The sequence below is a fragment of the Cryptomeria japonica genome, chromosome 7 (assembly GCF_030272615.1).
Source record: "Cryptomeria japonica chromosome 7, Sugi_1.0, whole genome shotgun sequence".
Classification (NCBI taxonomy): domain Eukaryota; kingdom Viridiplantae; phylum Streptophyta; class Pinopsida; order Cupressales; family Cupressaceae; genus Cryptomeria; species Cryptomeria japonica.
In genome coordinates, this window is record NC_081411.1 from 197827160 (window position 1) to 197851165 (window position 24006).

Sequence of the window (24006 nt, forward strand, 5' to 3'; positions counted from 1 at the left end):
TGATGTGGTTAGCAAAATCCTGAGAACTCTTCTACCATAATATGCCATAAGGGTCTCTGCTATCCAAGAATTCAGATCCTTGGGAACAGTCAACGCAACTCTTGACTCACTGATCAGTAAGTTGACTGCTTTTGAATTGAGCAATTATGACAACAACATACCAAAGATTGATGTTTCTTTCAAAGCATCCATGATGCATGCTCAAACAAGGAGAAGGAAAGAAACCGGTAGTAGCTCTACTACCAGACCCGGTCATTCCCATGAGAGTGACAATCTGCTCTTTGAGGAATAGGAGAAAGATGATATTGAAGCTCTACTAGCAAGAAGATTGCCAAGAGGTAAAGGTAAATACAAAGGTAAACTACCCCTAAAGTGCTTCTGTTGTAATAATATAGGTCATATTGCTTCAAGATGCCTTGACAATGATACAGACAAGAAAGTTAATTTCAGAAGTTACAAGGACAAGAGAAAGAAGGAATGTTATCTTGTAGAAGAGGGAGTCACTAATGAAGAATTAGAGGGATTTGATGGTGATGGTATTTCTTTTGTGGTAGTCAAAGAGAACAACATAGAGGAAGGAGATATGGAATTGACTTCAAGCATGAACTGGTGTGGAGAATGAGTGATTAACAGTGGTTGCACTCACCATATGACCGGTGACATAAATAAATTCCATGGCATGGAGGGTTGCAATGGAGGAACAGTGAGGTTCAGAAATGATGCCCCGTGTTCAGTAAGAGGTAAGGGGTCTATAGCCTTGAATGATAAGAAAATTTGTGATGATGTCTATTGGGTAGAAGGATTAAAGTATAGTTTGTTAAGTGTTGAACAACTTAACAATAAGGGATACTGGTTAGAGTTGAATGCAGAGATGTAAAATAGATGACAAATCTGGAAGTCTGATTGCAATTGATAAATAGTCAAGAGGCAATTTGTTTCATCTAGACACCACCATAGGTAATTGTCTAGTGGCTAAGCTAGAACACAATTGGTTATGGCACAAAATATTGTGTCCTATTGATTTTGATAGCATAGATAAAGTTAGTAAGGTAAAATCTATCAGAGGTGTGCCTGATATAGTAAAACCTGAAAATGCTATGTGCAAGGAGTGTCAACTAGGAAAGTTGGTCGGGTCTAGTTTCAACAGCAAAACTTTCTCATTTGAAAGTGTGCTTGAATTAGTTCACATAGACCTATGTGGTCCCATGAGAACCAAGAGTTTCTATGGAGACCAGTATTTTATATTATTTGTGGATGACTTTTCAAGAATGATGGGGGCTATATTCTTGAAGGAAAAATATGAAGCCTTTCACATGTTTAAGGTGTTTAAGGCTCAAGTAGAAAGAGGAATCAGTAAGAATCTGAAGTTCCTAAGATCAGACAAAGGAGGAGAGTTCACATCTCAAGAGTTCATGAACTACTGCGAAGAACATGGAATCATGAGACAAATGTCTTCACCTAGAACACCTCAGCAGAAGGGAGTTGTTGAAAGAAGAAACAAAACTCTTATCGATTGTGCAAGGACTTTAATGATACATAAGGACATCCCACATATATTTTGGATAGAAGAAATAAGCATTGTTGTGTAAGGGCAAGATTGGTTTTTAAGGGCTATCCTCAAGAAGAAGGTTTGGACTATGGAGAAAACTTTGCACCGGTAGCCAGGGTTGAAGGGGTTAGAATCTTGCTAGCCTATGCTACTTATAAAAGGTTTAAAGTATACCAAATGGATGTCAAATTGACATTCTTAAATGGGGTATTAGAGGAAGAAGTATACATTGAAAAACTAGAAGGGTTTGCATCTAAAGATGGGAGGAATATGGTATGCAGGTTGTAGAAGGCTCTATATAGTCTGAAACAAGAACTGAGAGCTTGGTATAAGAGGTTACACTCATATCTGCTAAGCATAGGATTCGAAAGAACCAGTGATAATAGTAACCTATATCTGAAGAGAGAAGCGAAGGAAAACACCTAATTGCTGAGATCTTTGTAGATGACATCATCTTTGGGGGAGATGATGAGATGAGCAGAAGCTTTGCAGGACAAATGCAGAAAAAATTTGAGATGTCCATGATTGGCAAGATAAAGTTCTTTATTGGTCTGCAAGTCTATTAATTAAAGAATGACATCTTCATTAGTCAGACTAAGTACATAAGAGGAATTTTGAAAACTTTTGGAGTGGAAGATTGCAAACCTATTTGAACTCCAATTGTTACAGGTTGCAAGCTATCTAAACATGATGAGGCTGAACAAGTAAATGAGACACTTTATTGGTCCATGATCGGTAAGTTACAATATGCAATCCATAGAAGATCAGACATAGCACAAGTTGTTGGCTTGGTTTCTAGATTATCTACAAACTCGGAAGAGACTCACATGATGGTAGTCAAAAGAATATTCAGATACGTAAACGGGACTGATGAGTATGGTCTCTAGTATCCACACAAGGGAGACTTTAGTTTAAGTGTCTTCACTGATTCAAATTAGGCTATAAAAATTGATGACCAAAAGAGAACAAGTGGAGGTGCATTCTTTCTTGGAGACAAGATTGTATCTTGGACAAGTAAGAAACAAAACTACATTTTTAAATCCACAGCTGAAGCTAAATATATAGTTGTTGCAATTAACTGCACACATATAGTTTGGATCAAGCAACTACTGGAAGGAATACAAGAAAAAGTGGTTGGACCAATAGTGATTCATTATGACAACACTAGTGCCATTGACATATCTAAGAACCTGGTGATGCACTCCAAAATGAAGCATATAGCCATCAAATATCACCATCTAAGGGAACAAGTTCAAGAAAAGGAAGTGATGTTGGAGTACATACGAACAAAAGAGTAGGTGGATGATATCTTCACCAAGCCACTACAGAAGGACACCTTTGACTATCTCAAAGGTAACCTGGGGGTTATTCCCCTCCATTTAGTAAGGTAAGCAATCAGGGTTATACATCAATTTGGTATGATTTCAAATTTTTTTTTAAAAACAACTAGATTGATTAGTGTGGTCTACTCCGGTTAGGGGGAGTAGTCTTGTAAGTGTTCAAAAATGACTCTTTGGCATTTTTGTCAAAGGGGGAGATATGTTTAGAGTGCTTGAGCATTGACAGATATTAGTGATAGGGGGAGATATTCATCACTTAGGGTAGAATGATTGTACTCATACTGAGATGAAGAAACAAGCATCTGATTAGCTAGAGTTTGAAGTTTTTTCCATCAATACCAAAGGGGGAGATTGTTGGATTGTTGGCATTGACAAAATGGGTATATGTGCTAAGGTTTGTCATTGATGTCCAACACTTACCGGTGAAGACAATAACCAGTGAAGTAGTATAGGTAGAGTGATGTTTCTTTTCAATAAGAAAAAGTGATGACTTACAATACATGCGAACAACATTGGTATTGAACGATCAAAGGTTCATTCAGCTCAAGGAAAGATAAATTAAGTCAATCGGTCTATCATTCAGGAAGATCGGTCACTTTGGTGATGGTGAAGTCATAAAAGGTGACTCAGGAAAGAAAACTTGTTTGCACTAGCAAACTAGTAACTCATTGGTAAAATGGGGAAGAGACTTGGTGCTAGCACAACAAACTGGCAATCAAAGGACGAACCGGTAATATAGAAGTGCAGTGACATAATGGTACACCGGTATGATAGAAGGAAGATAGGTGATCACCATAAATCTTGAAGTGGTGATCGGTTCTTCAGTTATAGTGGCAAAGGATGAGTTGGTGAGCTTGTGTCTACACCAAATAAGAGGTTGGTAAGGTCAACTTTTAGTTATCATGCAGTCAAGCATGATTATATGCAGATTTTATGGTTCACACTTATTTGGTTGAACACAACTCAGAAGTTTCTACCTTTGGGAGAAGAGATGGCAGAATGGGGTGAACACTTGGTGAATTGTTGTAAGGCACACAGAGAAAGAGAGGGACATTTTGAATTTGAAATCTTCTGAAATCCATGATTGGTTTGATTGAGGGAATGCCTGAACGTGTTAGTAGAAATTATATAAATTATTCTTGAAGTTCATTCAGAAAGTTTTGATTGTGAAACTTGCAACAAGGAGAATTTGTTGAAGGCGATCCAGAGTGAAAAGAAGAGAGAGAGGAAGTGCTAAAAGGTATTAGCACAACAGAGTGTGTTTTAGGTAGATCAACTAAGTGCAGAGTTGAGAGATAGTGAACCGACAAAGTGCAGAGCCAAATATCAGAGGACCGACAGAGTGAAAAGCCAAAGGTTAGGGGACCAATAGAGTGCAGAGCCGAAGGTCTGAGGATCAATAGAGTGCAGGACCAAGGGATAGGTGATCGACTGAGTGAAGAGCTAAAGGTGTAAGAAGGAAACCGATGTTGTGTAGAGAAGACACAACTGGTGCGTATTGAGTGTGATGCATATTGAAATTTGATCAAGCTATTAGTAGCTAATTCAACAGATCATCCATTTGTTGCTTTCTAACAATGACAACTTAAATCCCTTAACTAAGTGGACTTTAATAGGTCCCTATTGTAAAATCCCTTAACCGAGTGACATCTTAGCTGATGTTCTAAGTCCTCTAACCAGGCTACCTTTAACAGGGTAAAGGCACTAACCAGCCTTGTTCAAAATCCCTTAACCGGGTGGCACCCAACAGTGTCTTTGTAATCTCCTAATAGGGATGGCTCTTAACTGGGCGTACTCTAGAAGAGTACAAATTTTGTGAGTTCCTACTCACACCGTAGTTTTCTCCCTATTGGGTCTCCATGAGATAACTCCTTGGTGTCATTGTCAACTTTTCATGCGAGCATATTTTACTTCACTAATTAAGTATATTGTTGGATCTTAGATGAATACAGATTTAAGATAAAAGTTAAATTGTGAAAATTTGATTAAGTGATGATTCACCCCTCCCATCTCAACACCGGTTGGGACTAATAGATGCACGAAAGGGTAAAATAAAATCCAAATAAAAAATGGGTCAGGATTGGGATATGGCAAGGCATTTTCAAATTGAGTGGGTGTCAAATTATCCATTCATTGAACTAGTGGAGAATCCATGAAAGGTGACCCTCTAATAGAATGTAAGTGTAAGATTTTTAGTTGGAAATACAAAAAGGAGAAGAGGCTGGAGCTGAATTTTGACACCATAGAAAACCATATCGACAAAGTCTATGGAAAATAAATCATAGACGGAATTAAAAATATAGTGATAAGATGGAAAATAAAGGAGCAATGTCAGCATGTGAATTGTGCCTTAGAATATGATGTGCATTTGAAAATACAGGCAAATCTCATTGAATGTGGAGGTTCTCTTGAAGCTATTTTTAGAAAGGCAATGAGAGTAGCACAATTGGGAAACAATGTTCAGTTAAGTGTTGTTTTTTATATTTTGACCAAAGGGCATCCTATGACAGACTACTTAAAAATTAGTACTTTATTATACTTTTTGGGCATTCGTAACTTTCCTAATAGTCATTGGTTATTGAACAATGGATGGAAATGGACAAGTTGTCTTGTTGAGGTTGAAAAACAAGATATAAAGGGAAAAATAAGAGAGTCAAACTTGATTGTATTGTCTTTGGATGAAGTTACAATGATAAATAATATGTCTTAGGTATGTATGCATGTTTATACTACATACAATCATATCCGCCAGCCTCATCTACTATGTGTTTCTAAATTGAAGGAGATCCTGAAAACTTAAATTCTATTTGAACTGGTCAGGAATGCTTTAATTGAATATGGAGGTATAAATGACTTGACATTTGCGAAAAAGATGTTATGTGTAGGAGCGGATGGTTCTTCGGTAATGCAAGGTCATAGGAACGATCTTTGCATAAAGCTACAAACTTTTTCGTTCACCCTACATGACTGCCATTCACTACTGGCAAGAGACACTACATAGATGATTAAGGTTTGTCATTGCTGGTAACTAGAGTTAGATATCCCATCTGCAATTCTTAATTTGCTCGTACTGGAAGTTAGATTGATCTATGGTGAGGTCCGATGAGTTTGAATAGGACATCCAACAGTGCACAATGTTTTAGTTGAATTTTTTGTGTTGTGGATCTCAAAGAAGCATTGTCGATGTGTAATCTACCCTATTCCAAGTTTGTGGCCTCTGGTGGTGATTCTTGAGTAAGTTGGAAGGTTTGATATACAAGTATTTGAGTAGAATAGTGTTCGTTAGTAGTAACGTGTGGATATTTGTTGTGTGGATCATGCAGAGTAATTTTGGTGGTTGTAATTATGTTTGAGGATAATTTTCCAACATATGGGAAGCATGTGGACAATTCTTTTTGGTCCGCATATGCATTTGAGTTCAAATTGAGCTGAATTGGTATACACATTTCATTTGCATGTTTTGTGTTTTTGGGTCGATATATAATAGATCTAATTTGATGTTATAGATATAAAAGAGAGATTTATATGATCATTTTTTTATCGATGGTTGGGTGGAAAGTACTTGTGAGTGATTGTGCATAGTTTCACATGCGCCGGTGAAGGATTTGTGCTCAGGTATATAGAAAAATATCAGAACAGAGCAGTGTAGCAGTGCAGAGTATCTTGTGCTTAACTAGAACTATATTTTGGCATTTGGAGATGTTGTTTATCATTTCAGACATTCCAATTATCTTTTGTAATCATTATGTAAGGCAATGAGCCTTGTAGGGTTGTAGCCCTTATTATAATTTGAGGAATGAGCTCTAGCCAGTGTGCCTCAATGCGTGTGCATTCCTCTTATGTAATATTTCTATACTTCTAACAGAGTATATTAATATTATGGTTCTCAATCCCACCGTGGTTTTTCCCTTAACTAGGTTTTCCACGTATAAATTTTGGTGTTATGGTGTGGTGGATATTTTCTTTGTGTGTTTGCATATTTCTTTTGTTCAGATGCATTAAATGGTTACAAAATCAAGTTGAGAATGTTAAAAATTTCCAAACATTGATTCAGCCCCCCTCTTAGTGTTCTTTGATTCCAACAATTGGTATCAGAGCCTAACTCCTTGGAAGAAGTCTAACAGATTGAGGAGGAGCCAAGAAAGTAACTCAATGGATTATGATAGTCTTAGACAATAGGTTCTTGTTGCACTTGAAGATCTTGATCAATCAAAATATAAGGTCCGACAAGTGAAAGTGAACCTTAGGGATACTAAGAACTTCATGGAATAATTGAAAGATTAGTTGAACAAGTTAAGAGAAAACAGAGAGGAACTTGTTGATAAGTTCAAGGAGAAAGAAAGCCAAATCATAGATGAAGAAGCCTTGAAGGAAAATATAGAGGAATGTGAGAGGCTTGCCAGAGATAATGTAGTCTAGAAGAATGAGATGGAAGCCATTGTGATGAGATTAATAAAGGAGATTGAATAAAGGAAGAAAAATGAAGAAAATCTTTCTTTATTACTAAAATACAAAATTGAGGAATGTTGTAGACTTGAGAATGAAAATGGACAACTGAATATTGACCTGCAAGACTCCAACATGAGGAAGATCGTGAAAGATAGATCATTCTTATTAAATATGATCTTGAATTTGTAAATGAGTACAAGGAGAAGTTTTGGATTAGCTCAGCCAAGCTTGATGAGATGCTTGAAAGTTAGAAGAATACTATTAACACAAGAGGTCTTGGATTTGAGAAAGGTAAAAGCTCCAAATTAGCACAATAGAAGAACAATTCAAGAAGGCATCTAGTAAGGAAACCTAATGCTCATAATTTCAATAGTAATTGTTTTGGTTGCAATAAATTTGGTCATATGGCTAGTCAATGAAAAAATAGGATGAATAATAATGGTCCATCTTTCTCTGGTCAATGTTTTAAATGCAACAAGTATGGTCATAAGTCAAATGAATGCAAAAGTGTGATGAAAAAATTTCAAATAGAAGAAATGTTAGATGTTATGCATATGGTAGGTTTGGACATCTAAGCAAGTTGCTGACATATTCACCACATCACTTCCTACATCTAGTTTTATTGAGTTGGATAACTAGTCGGGACTCATCCCTATTGCTCATCCAAGGGTAGATTGAATACATGCATGCATGCATTATCTTGACAATGGTAATTCAATTTTATTGATTTTTTTTGCATAATACATTACATGTATGTGCAATAATCTTTAGTTTGTTTTCTATTTTTACATTGTAGTTGAAATTCAATTTACTTTGTTTTTGACTAATAATAAAACTTATCTTTTCATTCGTTCTTATTTTGAGCCATGTAAAAGTGTGTTGAGTCATGTAGACTATTGCATGGAGTGTAGTCTCCTTTATTTAGTTATATAGATAATAGCTTTTGAATGTTGTTAAATAAAGTTTAATTAATTTTTATTTTGTGTGTTGCATATACATCAAGTCATTAACAGTTATTCAGTAGTACTACAATTGTCTGCACAATTCAAAGTAATTTTTATTTAAATCATTTTGCAGTGATGAATGTTCTATGGTTGAATGTGTAATTTCTCTATTTCTGATCTAATCATTAATACAGTAAGTGTTAATTTGTCCTTGATTTCCCACCTTAACACCAATCCGACCCATATCTGTGATTGCATTTATGAAGCCTTGATTAAATGCAGAGACATTCTTTGCATAGAGTTGAACAGTTTGTTTGGACCGTCCGTCTGTGGATAACACCTCATCAGAAGTGAAAAGGCCCTTACCATTTAGGAGATTTTGGTAGTAGACATTGTCAAATATATTAGGAGTTGTAGGGTCCATCTTAATAGCAATGGTAGGATCCACATTTTTTGGACACATTCCTTGTAGTTGACTCGCATAAGTAGGATTCAGAGTGGGGTCAATTGGAGTGCTATAAATTCTGCTCGAAAAGTGATTGCAGTGAGAAAACCCTACTGTGTGTGCCGCTGAAAATAAAGAAAAAAATGATATTAAAAATGATATTAGTAAAACATGTTTGGACCAAATTAAATGTATATAATTCTTTAATCTATAATATAGCCCCGCTTGCTATTGTGTTTGGCACCCTTTTGTAATAGGATATGAAGTATACCTAACTCATTTAGATTGTAGAGAAGTCATGGATCTGACTATTGCCTCTGGGTGAGTTGATTTTGAGCCTCATACCAGGCCTACTGATTAGATTGAGGCATGCAAAATTTAATTTTACGTCAACATTTAGAAACGAAAGAAACTACCTAATGAAGTTTGTGGAATTTCGTTACAGCCTAATAAACGCTTTATCAAATTCGTTGATTTTGGTTGATATTTTTAGGACACAAAAGGATAATTTCTATAGAGCCAAGACTAACTTTCAAGAAAAAAAGGACAAACTGAAAATCACAAGGGATTTGAAATTTGTCTTTCTAGTTTATTGGACTGCACAAGAGCTGGTAATGTTTAAGAAACTAAATTAAGGATATAATGAAGATGGAAGGTAGACAATTTTTAGTGTATATGTTTTGTCTTGGTGTTTGTTAAATTGCTTTGTGATGTGTCATTAAATAAAATGAAATGAATTGATGTATTATAGAATGTGATTGGAAATATTGATCTTAAATGTTGTTTCAAACAAATTTTAACCAGTTGAATTTAGAAACAAGATGTAGTAATAAAATGAGATATTTTTAGAACAAACAAAATTAAGATTGTATCATTTATTTGTTACAAGATCATCAAAATGAAAGTTTATTAATGAAGTTGAATGGTTTCAAGTGATTTCATTAGAGATTAAATCTTGTTAAGTGTAACATTTCAGCATCATGAAAGATGATGTTGAAATTATACCCTGTATAACTTTGACAAAATGAATACCCCAAATTCTTACCCTGAACTACGGAGTAAAACCTATGCTCCCTATTAAATATGGAAATGATTGTATTGATTTGAGGTAAATGTTTACTTATTAATATTTCCCTTCAACAATGACTCCGAGATCTAAGATGGCAAGAACTATGAAAATTTTAATAAAAGGAGGACTTAAGATTATGCAAATTTTGACTTGAAGTCGCTTAAATTGTTTCTCGATGTGCAATCTTAACAAAATGAAATATGTGGAAGTTTCTCTAAATGTGAATTAGTGAATTAGGATTATTTCGTTCATTTTGCATAGGGAACATCAAATAAAAACTTTACTGGCAACAAGATTCCCCTATCTGGATCCAAGATAGTAAGAAATAGAACTAAATATGAATACAATTGTTAGAAGCTGGTATAATATGTTACCAGATAGAGAAATCAGATCTATCAGAGATAAGCTCTTGTTGTTGAAGAGAGAGAGCAACTGATCGAGGTTGAATGAAGACTTGGGCAGGTTTCCACTGACTCTGGATGCTTGAGGTATGAGTCCATCTCTTCTCCCCAACTCCACGCTATACGTTGGGCCTCCAGCCTGGATATAACACAAGAAAAAAAGTAGTTTTGTTCTTTAAGCATTCAGCTATTGAAGGAATTAATGAATATGCAAATAATCAGATTCATCTTAAGGAAATAGGTTTAATTCTTTAAGTACGCTAGCATTTATAACGTAAAGCATAGTGTCCTAATAATTTCTATGGTAGCAGCAATTGAAATCAATATGACGTTAAGCATATTGCTATATCAAATGTAATTTAAGACAAGTGCCTATGCAAGAAAGAATGTTTGAATCCAGCAGGTAATTTGGCTAAAGCATGCTAGTGACAGATAATGAAAAGCAAGATCTAGATTAACGCAAAAGCATACAAGGCCTTAGAAGGGTATATGAAGTTACATAAAAGCCAGAGACCAGAAACATAAGCCTGTCATGGGTAGTCTTTGGCTAGGAGGTTCTGTTGAACTCTATATAATATAGTGACACTTCCTAAATTCATTAAAATCCATCCTATGTGAATGTTAATGTACCAGTTATCACATTCCATGTCCATGACTACATAGACACAAACCGTACATGGTTCTATTGGTGTGTTAATAGGTAATTCAAATTTATCCAACATGAAAAACTCCTTAGGATTCTATTTTGACATAATTTTGAGCATTACTCACCAGTCGTATAACATCTCAGGTAGCAATGGCTAGGATATCAGCACATGACACGATATTAGGACATACGTTCTCTACAGCTTGCTTCGCTTTGATTACAGTATCAAATCCATCCCCAGCCGGGGACAAGTTGTCTGGAAAGTCTTTCTCCGCCGTATTGTTCGCAGTAGACTGGATAATCACAGAGGCGTCACATCCCTGACACACACAAAAATGTAACAAAGTATTCGGCATTACTAAATCCATGAGATTCATACCGTGGGACAAGATGATAGTACTAGTGGTCACATTAAACAAGCACAGATTTATACAATGCAATGCAAGCTTACATTTTTAGGCTTAAAAATGTTACACTGATATTTTTAGGTTTAATATGTTGCTTAAGTTATGTGGTCACATTAAGAATACACTTTTAAACTTAAAAGTATTAAACACTTAGAATTGACTAACATTCTCTTAGCTTAATATATTGCTTAATATCTATCTTACTCAAATCAACTCTGTTACAAGCTACAACAATTTAAATCATTGAAAATTTGAACTTCCAGGGACACACAATTGTCTAGAAGATGAAGAAATGTGCTTACCTCAACGAAGCAGTCATGGAAGAAAAGCCTCAGCGTCCCAGGAACAGTAACAAATGTCTGATTAAATTTCAAACTGACAACAATTTTTACAATAGCCTCAACCTTGGGACAGGAATTGGCATAAAAATTAGTACTAAGCAGGCTTGATTGAGCTGAACCTTTAAAAATGAACACCCCCAACAATACCAACAAGCCCAGGCTCAACTTTCCTAGAAAGAAAGAAATTGTATTGAAGTCCATAAACTTTAAGGGCATACTAACTGGATCTCAAACTTCTTTCCAGACAACTGTCTAAGGCAACTTATCAGTAGCAGTCGGTCATATGCTGAAACGACCCACAAGCTCTCTCTCTTCCCAATCTCCTCTCTCTGTCGGTCATATGCTCTTCGGTTGGTTGAAATTAATTTATAAAGATAGCATAAACCGAAGACTCAGAGGTTGTGCCCGGTCGAGGAAATGCCTGCCCTAGTAGGTATAAGAATTGATTCTTTTGCTATTGCTATCGAAAGAGATGATCGACTTCATAAAAAAATAGATAACAACAAAGCTACAATACCAGTACTCCTAACTTATGATTGTTTTCTCTTTCCACACAACCAAAATCAATGTCTATCTACAACTGATTCCATGCACAAATACCGTGTGCACATTGTCTATCATGCTTCCTATCAAGATGCTAACATTCAACGCTTAAAAAATTGGAAGAAGCGTCATAAATACATTGAAATATGAATAGAAAAATTAAAAAATTAAAAAATCAATCAATGCCAGCTAATTCAATTTATATATGAAGTAGCTGCTATGTTCGTTAGATTAATAAATTGGCCTGGTGCAATCGATTTATATCCTATATACAAACGTGTACGTGTTCTTCTTTGTATAAATTATGTGCAAGAATCTTTAAACAAAATATAATTAATAGATTTTATATGAGGGAGACATGTTGGTGCTCCACGCGTATCCGAAAAGTCAACTCTATTCATTTGGAGATTGAAGTACTTATATTTTATATTTATTATTCTAAATAGAAAATTGGATTCTTTAAAATTTTTAAGTAAACTAAATAAGTGTTTATGATTAGATATATAAATATATATATTAATAATCTAAATAGGCTTGTGTATTAATTTATAATTAAAATAAATGTTAGATTATTAATCAAGATAGGTTGGTATGCTAATGTATATTTTAAATTAAATGTTAATATTTTTAATGTGAATATATTGGATAGAGACATTTAGTTCATTGATAAATAATATATGTCTTGGATGAGAATTATGAACCTTAAGTTATTATAGCTAAAAAAATGTACTCTCTTTATTAGAGATATGCTTAAAATATTACATATAATCTATAGTTTGTAAGAGGTCAAGTATGTATTTCTATGTCAAGCATACACATTTCGTAGATTTGTCTTTTACATCTAACTTCAATCTTACAAAATGTGTAGTTCTTCTTTACTGTTTTATTAGATGACCTTTGTCTTATCGTCTCCTTTTTTATTTATGATGATTGGTGGTATTCAAAATAGTTACAAAAGGTTGTCATCATCTCATAAGGAGGAATCCCTCTCATAGGTCAACCCCTTGAAATATTTATAAGATATGAAAACATCATAAAAAAAACTCTTAAAGTGACGTATGCAAATTTTTTTCTTCTTTAAAGTGCACCAAATCAAATAATTTGACTATTTATTTGTCATCTAATAATTTAGATTGAGATAGGACTTATGGATTCCAAACAATACTTGAGGATGATAAATCAATGTTTATAAATGCCTTCAAATTCTCACATTATTAGCTTCATATTTGACAAAATATGTGCTTAATTAGTGTTATTTACTATAGTTGTTATAGTTATATTTTATTTGATGGATTAAAAATAGGATTATAAAATGTACAAAGCTTAGTTGTTTGAATATAATATACACAAGTAAAGTAAAACATTCATTAATACACCATTCACACATGTATCAAATCATATAACCCAATACATGTTGATTATATTAAAATACAATATCCCTTTATATCTCTACTACAATCTCTTGATACAAAATACTTTTATATCTCTATTATGCACACTATTTTTTTTTATTAAATATATTTTTTCTTATTTATATCTTCTTCTATTATTATCCTACTTCTTCTCACATGTGCTACATATATGTTTACACGTATGCATATTATTTATGTATTCCAAAGTTCAGAGAAGGCAAAGATGCTTTCATCAAGGCATTGAAGAGAAAAGAAAACACGAAGCTTGGAAAAGTGGTAGCCTCCAAGACATAATATCTTTTCAATCTAAAATATCAAGATAAAAGTAAAATACAAAGTGAGGGTAAATGCACAAAGTTGAGTCCACGTAGAGTGGAAGTTTTGAACTTAGCCTAAAACACAAAAAATGTGTTGAATGAAATGGGATCCCATTATGCTTTGGGGTCCTGAGCTAAAATTTGAAATGAGATCCCATTTCAAAAGTAAAACGAGATCCTTTTTATTTTATATTTAATATTTTTTTAATATTCAAAATGACTTATTTATACATGAAATATAACATTTAAGTATAAGTCACATTTCAATATGTGTTTTTTCCTTTCTTATACATAAATTTAAAATTGGATTTATATATTGACATGATGTTTGAGAGTGATTTCAAATCTCTAGGACTTAAAATTTACAAATTCTAGAATTTATAAGATCTTATAAATTTTCAAAAAGGCAAATTCCAGTAATCAGCAGGCTCGTAATAGCATTTTCTCACTCACTTTATCCCACTCTACACATATATCTCTCCATATCACTCTTTCTTTATCCCCTCTCTACCTCTCTATCTCACTCTCTCCTCTCTCTCCCAAAATCTAAACCTATCTCTCTATCTCTCTCTCTCACATCCTTAACTCTCTACTCTCTATCTCCTCTCTCTATACAGACATCTCCTCACTCCCTACCTACCTTTATTTCTCTACATATACTTCTCTATCTATCTTTACATATCTTTCTCACCCTCCCTACTAACTTATCTTTCTCTAAGTACATCTCTCTTCCACCCAAGATCTTTGTCTCTCTCCATCTCTACCTCTCCACCCCTCCCTTCTTCCCTCTCTACTTTTGTCTCCCCTCTATCTCCTCTCTATCTCACTCTCTCTTATCTATCACAAAATTTATACCTATTTACCTCTCTCTCACATCCTTAACTCTTTACTCTTTATTTCCTCTCTCTACACACATCCTCTCACCTTCTAGCTACCTCTATTTATCTACATATACTTGAGTATCCCTCTTTACACACCTTTATCTCCCTCCCTACCAACTTATATTTCTCTAAATCTCTCTCTCTCCACCCCTCCCTCCTTCCCTCTCTAATTTTATCTCCCTTCTATCCCCTCTCTACCTTTGTATCTCACTCTCTCCTCTCTCTACCAAAATAAAGACCTATATCTCTCTACCTCCTTCTCATCCTTAATTCTCTACTAGTTGCCTCCTCTCTCTCTACACACCTCCCCTCACTCCCTACCTACTTATATTTCTCTAAATGTACCTCTCTACCTCTCTCTACATACCTTCTCTCCCTCCCTACTAACTTATCTTTCTCTACATATATCTCTCTTCCGCTCTCTCTCTCTCTCTTTCTCCCTCTCACCCTCTCTCTCTCACCAATCCCCCTTCCTTTCCACTCTACTTTTGTATTCTCTCTATCACCTTTCTACCTCTCTATCCCAATCTCTCCTTTCTCTCCCAAAATCTAGACCTGTCTCTCTACCTCTCCCTCATATCCTTAACTCTCTATATTTTGTCTCCTCTCTGAACACTCCTTCCCTCACTCTCTACCTACCTCTATTTCTATACATATACCTTTCTATCTCTCAAAATACCTCTCTTTCGGGCTATGAACTTATTTTCTCTACATATATCTCTCTTTCATGCTCTTTATCTTTCTCCCTTGGACCATCCTCTCTCTCTCTCTACCTCTCCAGCTCCTCTCCTTCTCACTCTCTCACTTTCTACCTATCCATCTTTCTCTACTTATTTCTATCTCCCTTCTCCCTCTCTTTCTATCCATCTATCTCCATATATATTTCTTTATCTCCCATCTCACTCTCTCTATCTACCTCTCCCTCCTTCCTCTACTTTTATCTCACCTATATGCCCCCTCTACCTCTCTATCTCACACTCTCCTCTCTCCCAAAATATAAAATTTTCTCTCACATCCTTAGCTCTCTACTCTCTTTCTCCTCTCTCTCTACACAACTCCCCTCACTCCCTACCTTCCTCTATTTCTCTAAATATACTTCTCTATACATTTCTCTCCCTACCAAACTATGTTTCTCTATATACATCTCTCTTCTACCCTTTCTCTCTTTCTCACTCCCATTTTCTCTACCTCTGTCTCTATGTCTCTCTATCTCCATCTCTACCTCTCCAACCGTCCCTCCTTCCATCTCCCCCTCTCTACCTATCCATCTCTCTCTACTTCTATCTCCCCTCTCCCTCTCTTTCTATCCATCTATCTCCCCAAACACTCTCTTTATCTCTCCTCTCACTCTCCTTACCTACTCCTCCCTCTTTTGTCTCCATATCTACCTCTCCACCCCTCCCTCCTTCCCTCTTTACTTTTATCTTCCTTCCATTCCCTCTCTACCTCTCTATCTCACTCTCTCCTCTCTCCCTCTCCCCCAAAATCTAGACTTGTCTCTCTACCTCTCTCTCATATCCTTAAATATCTACTCTTTATCTCCTCTCTCTCTACACACCTCCCTTCACTCCCTACATACCTCTATTTCTCTACATATACCTCTCTATATCTCTCTACATACTTTTCTCTCCTTCCTTTCCAACTTACCTCTGTCTACATACTTCTCTCTTCCACTCTCTCTCCTTCTCCCTCCCACCTTCTCTCTCTCTACCTCTCCACCCCTTCCACTCTCCCCATCTCTACCTATCCATCTCTCTCTACTTACTTCTATATCCCTCTCCTTTTATTTGTATCTATCTATGTCTCCAATCACTCTCTTTATCTCCCGTCTCACTCACTCTATGTACCTCTTACTCCCTCCCTCTCTAATTTTATAAAGAGAGAGTGAGTGGGGAGATAGATGCATAGAAAGAGGGAGACTAGAGATAGAAATAATTAGAGAGACATGGATAGATAGAGAGTGGGAGATGGAAGGAGAGAGAGAGAGAGAGAGAGAGAGAGAGAGAGAGAGAGAGAGAGAGAGAGAGAGAGAGAGAGAGAGATGAGGGTCAAAGAGAAAGAGAGAGACGGTGGAAGAGATATGTATGTAGAAAAATATAGGTAGGTAGGTAGGTAGGTAGGTAGGTAGGTAGAGAGGGATAGAGAAAGATATATGTAGAGAAACTGAGGTAGGGAGGGAGCGAGGGGAGGTGTATAGAGAGATAGGTGACAAGGTGTAGAGTGTAAAGGATGTGAGAGAAAGGTCTAGATTTTGTGAGGGAGTGAGATAGAGAGATGTAGAGAAGGGATAGAGGAAGAGAGATATAGAGAGAGATTGGTCTAGGCTTGAGTTGGATAAAGAGAGTAATATAAAGAGAGAAATAAAATGTTGATAGGAGCCTACATTATAATTCATAGAGATTTGGAACCACTCTAATCAATATATACATGAAATAGAACTTAAAGTACTAATCATATTTCAATATGTAGGAAAAAACCTATTGAAATGTTTTTGATTAAGATAAACAGGTTTTACAAGAACCCAAAACCCAAATCCATCAAAAAATAAACCGAGTTAAACGAAAAACCTATCGAAATGTTAATTTTACTTAAATGTTACATTTCATGTAATTTATAGTATAAAAAATAAATAATACAAAAAGGAAATGGGATCTCATTTATGAAAGGGGATCCCATTTTTAAAAAGTTGAATACTAGCTCATTGATTTTTTCTTTAGATTTCACTTTGGAAAAAGGCTTAGGGAGATGACCCTTAGCCTTGGATCTGGTTTGATCTCCAACTCAAAGGACATGTTAGTTTTCATAAAAAATATTAACTTTGGATATATACTTGAAGACCCTTTTTTGCATAATTTTTGAATAAATTAAAATCCATTATAAAAGAGACTATATAGATTCCAAATATGTATTTTTTAAAAAGTGGATTAGTTTTTTAATTTTTAAAACAATTCTAATGAAAGAGGTCCGTAAACTTAAACAACAAGGTTTCTCATTTTTTTTCATCACTTTTTTGTTTCTTAGAAGTTTCAATTTTTTTTAATATTGCATCAAACTAGAGACAATTTTATGCACTTTAAAAAGATAAAAAAATAATAAGTATAGTTCAAGTCATTTGTGTCTTACATAAGACTTTTTCAAAACAACAATTTTGCCTAAAAAAAATTAACCAAAAAAAATTACAAAAAAAAAATCATCAGAGGTGATTGTGTTAAAAAAAAATTTGCAAAAGGATTAAGAAAAATGCTTTCATTGAGGTCAAATTATGCTTGTTGTACATGGGCATGGTATGGTCCTTAAAAAGTTACTTTTAAACTATAGGTTTTAGAAATGCCTATTGAAACTTAATTTGTTTCATTTGGGTATTAAAATAAATTATATATTTGAAAACTAGACTTTGAGCACTGCATTTTATAGTATTGAGTCTTCTCAAGATTCATTCTGTAAGTGATTCAAATTCTTAGGTCAATTGGGAGCAATTATTAAAAGTAGGGAAAACACTTCCACTTTTTGGCCAAAAAGTGGACTCAACTTATTGCACATGCCTATGAGAAATATGATTATCATTGGTAACACACATGGATCATGAAGAACAAGAAGGTATGGTGTCTTAGAATAGTAAGATCCTCATATTGTTTCTAGGAGCCATATCAAAAGAAAAGTCACGACATCTAGAACTAGTAAGATTCTCAAACTCTAAAAAGGAGTCATATTACAAAGACATAGTGCATGGCCTCTAGTACTAGTAAGATCCTTAAATAATTACTAGGATCCATTTCCACAAGGAGTCACAAGGCTAGCAATTTATACTATGCTAGGTTGCTCATGCATAAGGTGAAGGTATCACAAGGGCTAGCAAGTTGTGATACACTAGGTGAGCTTCACAAACTAACATTACAAGGCCAATCTAAAATCTATATTTATTGGGAAATCTTGGATATGAAACCCCAAAAGGATGTTGCAATAGCACAAATAATGTTATGGTGTGTGAACAAAATATACAACCATCTTGTGATGTGTGCACAAAGTGGAATAGAACGTAGAATGTATGTCCCCAATTTAAAGTAGTTGCATATAGCAACTATGATAATTTTCCTTCTAGGTACTATACATTAAAAAGCAAGCATGTTGAAAAAATTAAATTTCCCCAAACATAGGCAATCCAAGGTGATATCCAATATAAAACAAGATCACATAAGGGATCAACATATTTGGATCAATATACACATAATGCCAATATCACATAGATTTATGTTTATTTTGAACTAACCATATACCTTAAATAAAGAGGAACTATGAGTACAAAGGAGGAAGAACTCATAACAAGGTAAAAAGGGTCTTTTGGGTCAACATGGAAGAGACTGAAAAGGCCTCAATACCTTGCATTTTCCCCAAAAGATAACATAAAAGAGAATTTGTGATATAACATTACAACATGTAAAATAACTTCATAATATGATTGGCTTCTTTGTATCCTTGTGCCAATGGAGCTTCAAAGTCATCCATAGACAACCTAATAAGGAAAATACATGTACCAAGCAACACATCATGGGGAATCAAATCACATAATAGAGAATACACTAGAACAAATAGGTATTGCACCAATGAGGTAGTCTAGCAATCGGTTGCTTCTCAATATTTCTCATAATTATAATGAGACTGTGGGAAAGATGCTAATGGCAATCAAAATAGTATATTACATGGAGATATTTCTAGTTACAAACATGGACCATTTCCTAAGTAAGGATCACTATAAGTATCATGTGTAGCTAAAATTCATGCTTTAGAAAATGTCAAGGATAATTTAGAATCATTTTTCAATAATTTCAACCATTTCATCTAAATTTATCATAGTAAGTGATTTAATAGGAGGAGGAGGAGAAGAGTCATTTATAATAAAAAACTTAATATTTTTTTTGCATTGGCCTAGGTAGGGCTCATCTTTAGAGTGAGTAAAAGTAAGGAAGGATTAGGAGGTGGGGCTAAATCAACATTCAACTGATTAAGAGAGAAATCACTTCTTGTTATAAGATTCTTGAGCCTTAGCATAAGTCTTTGATAATGTTATTTTTCACTGACTTTTTTAGTTTTAGTTTGAAGGTTTTACAAAAAGAGTTAGGATATCACTCAACATTAGTTCTTTTATTTCCCCTTTTCTAGGAATAGGAGGTAAAGAATTAATATCTTAAAATTGAGAGATACTAGGAGGAGGTCCAAATTGTGTTGGGTTCTTACCTCATTTTCCTTTATAGAATGATAGAGGTGGAAACATAGCATACATAGTAGACACTATAGGAAGAAGAAGCATTTTTAGTCTATGATGTGGTTCACTTATTACCTATGGTGTAGGAAGAGTTTCTTAGGTATCAATAGAAATCATAGGATCATTAGGGATAGAAATTTGAGTGGATCCTAGGGAACTAACTAAGGATAACACATCTATTACATTGGGTTAAAAAAATTGGTTGGAAAGAATCAAAGAGTCTTCTCTAGGTCAAATAGGTTGAGGTTGTTGTGGCCAAAAGTAGTCAAGCATAAATTTTCTGTCTAGACAAGGGTCAGAACCCATTATGTAATATAGTATGCACATGTCATTCAAATGAGAACTTCAAATACTTATGTACTATAAAAGGGACTAATTTAATGAAAGTAAGCCAAGGATGACCCAAATTCACATGGAATTAGATTGAGGTAGGGATAATGGTAAATAGAGTATCTGAGATTTAATGCCCAACTTTAACTTGAAGGTCTATAGATATAATGTTGGGACAAGTGAAACTATCATGCATCTTAATCAAGAATTTATATCTATCATATTGTTTGTAGCTCATATGTATAAATAAATTCTTTGATAACAAAATTGACCATACATACTAGATCAATGAAAACCCCACTTGTGGAATTTTCATTAACTCTAGTAGTTATGTATAGTCATACATCAAGTGCATGAATTTCATTATCACTTTGGGTAAAGGTAATACTAGGTCCAAGCTTTGACATAGGTTTCTCTTATTAAGGACAAAGTCTATCACTTTTATTAGATGTTCATGTTGGTTGTATTGTCCATCATTGTGTATATAATTATAATTATAATTAAAAGCATTTTTGAATGAGATTGAAAAAATCTAGTAAAAAATTTTAATTTTGATTAGGAGGTGCTATGGATTCATTCCCTTTATCATTCACAAAATCCACTTATATGATATTTGATGTAATGTGATCTTGTACAAGTCATGCCTTAGATGAATAAATTTCTCAAGAGCACGTCTAGGAGTACGATGATATTGACAAAAGGTCTTTGTATGAAATAAAGGAGATTAAGTTTTTAAAGTCTCTACCGGATGTATGGGGGGATTTTAATCAATCTGTGTAACAATTAAAACATAATAGAATGTAAGGACTTGAAAAATTGTCTAAAGTTGTGATTATTTTTTCTAGGAGAAAAGTGAGCTAGAATGCGAGGTGTTGTAGTTGGAACTTGAGTTTTGCCAATATTAGAAGAAATAAGTTTTATCTAAATGATTTTTTTCATTTCGTAAACAGTTGGTAAGTTTGAGGAGCCTATTTATATTTGTTAACTAGATTCATAAATGATGATCCTTTATACCGACTTATTGAAAATTGAGTATCACAAAACATTATGCACAAGTATGTGAATGATGACAATTTCATGAATAAATTCTCATCTCTAATATGAATTTGTAAATTTCTAGGAAAAAATATTTGAACATAAACATTATCAAGAAAATAAGAAATTTGTGAATACAATGTTTTAAATTTACCTATGAAATCAATGAATTTCTCTTTCAAACCTTGTTTGAAATGGACCAAATTAGTTAATGTAACTTGTGGCCCACTATTTTTTTTTAAATGTTGCATGAAAATTGATTAGCCAACTACAAAATAATGTTAATTAAATTACAAGGCAAAGAACAAGACCAAGCCAAATATCAATTGCTGAATAAAGCAATAAATGCCAACATATGAGTATCGAGATATATTTTACCATTGTATTTCTCAAAACATGCTACCTTTATGTGTTGTGGGTTAGGAATGCTAAGAATGATGTATGGAAGTGGGATACTTGTGCAATATGATGGAAGATTTGGTTGGTATTTGATTTGGATTAAGGTGGCCAATTGTTATTGTAATGATGCCACATTTTTCAACAATTGGTTTATGAAAAAATTAGTAGGTGAAATAGCTTATTAAATTTTTTAATTTGATAGTAGGTTGGAAGGTACATTATGGTAGGTACATGGAATATTATGGATTTTTAGGGGTGGAAATGATTGATGGTTAGTTTGAGAGAAAAAAAGGGATAGTGACAGAAGGTGGAATATATTTATATTTATTGATAAGATTAGGCCCATTACTAACCTAAATGACATTAACATTTTGCATATTGGTTCACACAATAGAGGATGTGTGTGTAGGAATGAATGCTATTGTTGTACACATGGGTACTTGGGTATCAAATTGGTTTTAAGGAGCAATAAATTCAAGAACTTACATTCTACTAGCTATGGCCATAGTGTTTTCATTGACTATGTGAGATATGCTATATAAAACATCTTCACAATATGAATCTAGTAGTATCAATCTCTCTAGACTATCAATAAAGGGGATAACCTGTCTAGCCAAGTGTTCTATACTTATAAATTATTGAACTCCTTTTAATTCCTTGTCAATAATATTTGATTATTCACTAAATAATTGGAATCAAGGGTCATCCCCATCATGAAAATCATGAGGGGAATGGTTTTTAGATATATTAGGTAATATGTGTGTTAGACCGAGGGGAGATTTCTCTTATAAGTTACTTAGTGGGAACAACTCAACATTCAACTTAGGCTCAACATCATTACTAGTTAATCCATAAGAAGCTACGAGTTGATAAATTCTTCTGATAGGGATATCAAATTTGGAACAATGGATTATTAAGCTTAAAAACAAGTATAAGATGGATAGAAACACCAACTACTTCCTAGAAATCATTAGACGAAAACTAGGAGAAAATGAACATAAATTAGTTTATGTTTTCAATTTTTTGGATTCTTCTAAAAATAATATTGTAAATAGAATATAAACTGATAATGATTCAATCAATTAACCAATTAATTAAGCGATATGAAATGACAACAATTATGGAATGAATTAACCAATTGATTAAACTATGTGTAGAAGAAATATTATGTTCAATTAACCTCTTAATTAAGCAATCTGAGATAGAAATATTATGATTAATTTACAAATACAAGAATGTTAGCAATAAATTTCAGAACTAATTATACATTTAAATATAAAAGTTATGCAAATTTATCAAAAATAAATATCAAAATCAGAAATTATGCAAGCATGGACAAATTAAGCATTTGAAAATTAGATTTGAAAATGCAAATTAAATATTATGCAAGAATAATACAATATCAGGTTTACCAAATTTAAATATGGTGGAAATGAGATCCTAGCCTAGGGATGAAAACTAAGGTCTCAAATTTCTATTATATAGCATTAGAGAGAATAAATAAGGTATATTTGTAGTCCGAATAGGAGAGTTGAACACTTGGATCTATGTTCCCATTTTTTGGGGAAATAAATATGATATTATGAAATAAATATGCAAGATATGTTGTTATATGGAGCCTAATCAGATTTGAAGGTTAAATTTGCCCTGCTTCTATCAGTGCGGTTTCCCCCCATATTTTTCAACAGGGCTTTGGGAGTAGCACCCCTTGCGGGGTTAAGGGGCACCACCTCGCAAGGCCAATAAGACTTTTATGATTTCATAAAGGCATCGGGTGTTATTTTCTATTGGGTGACATGTTGTAAACCTAATTTTGTAACTGGCAGAAGTCTTGATTAAAAGGCTTAGAAGGGTTAGGGTTTTTGGTAGAGAATTTTGTAGCATTTTGTAGTGGCTTTGAGTTACAAGGGGATTGCTGGTTGTTGTAGGTGATAAATTTGTCTGAGAACTTATGAGAGAAGATCCAGATAAAGTTTTCCACCCAACAATGAAGTACCTACAATCAACATGCATGCAAAAATCAAATGTCTAAACTAATACACACACATGCATGCAATGGGAATTCACCTCCATTGCACTCCAATTTATCAAGATTTCATATTTAATGACTATTGCTCTGAGATGCACTTCTATGAAAGCTGTGAGAAAATGGAGATTAAAATGATTGCAAAGAAATGTGAAAGCAAGTATATGCAAGAAAGCAATATCAAACTAAAATATGCCAGATCTTGAATACAA

At 34.1% G+C, this 24006-nt stretch overlaps 1 pseudogene; it reads right to left on the reverse strand.

The window, feature by feature from the left end:
• Nucleotides 1-8460: 8460 nt before the first annotated feature.
• On the reverse strand, nt 8461-19474 carry LOC131048208 (peroxidase 73-like; annotated as a pseudogene).
• Nucleotides 19475-24006: the final 4532 nt, after the last annotated feature.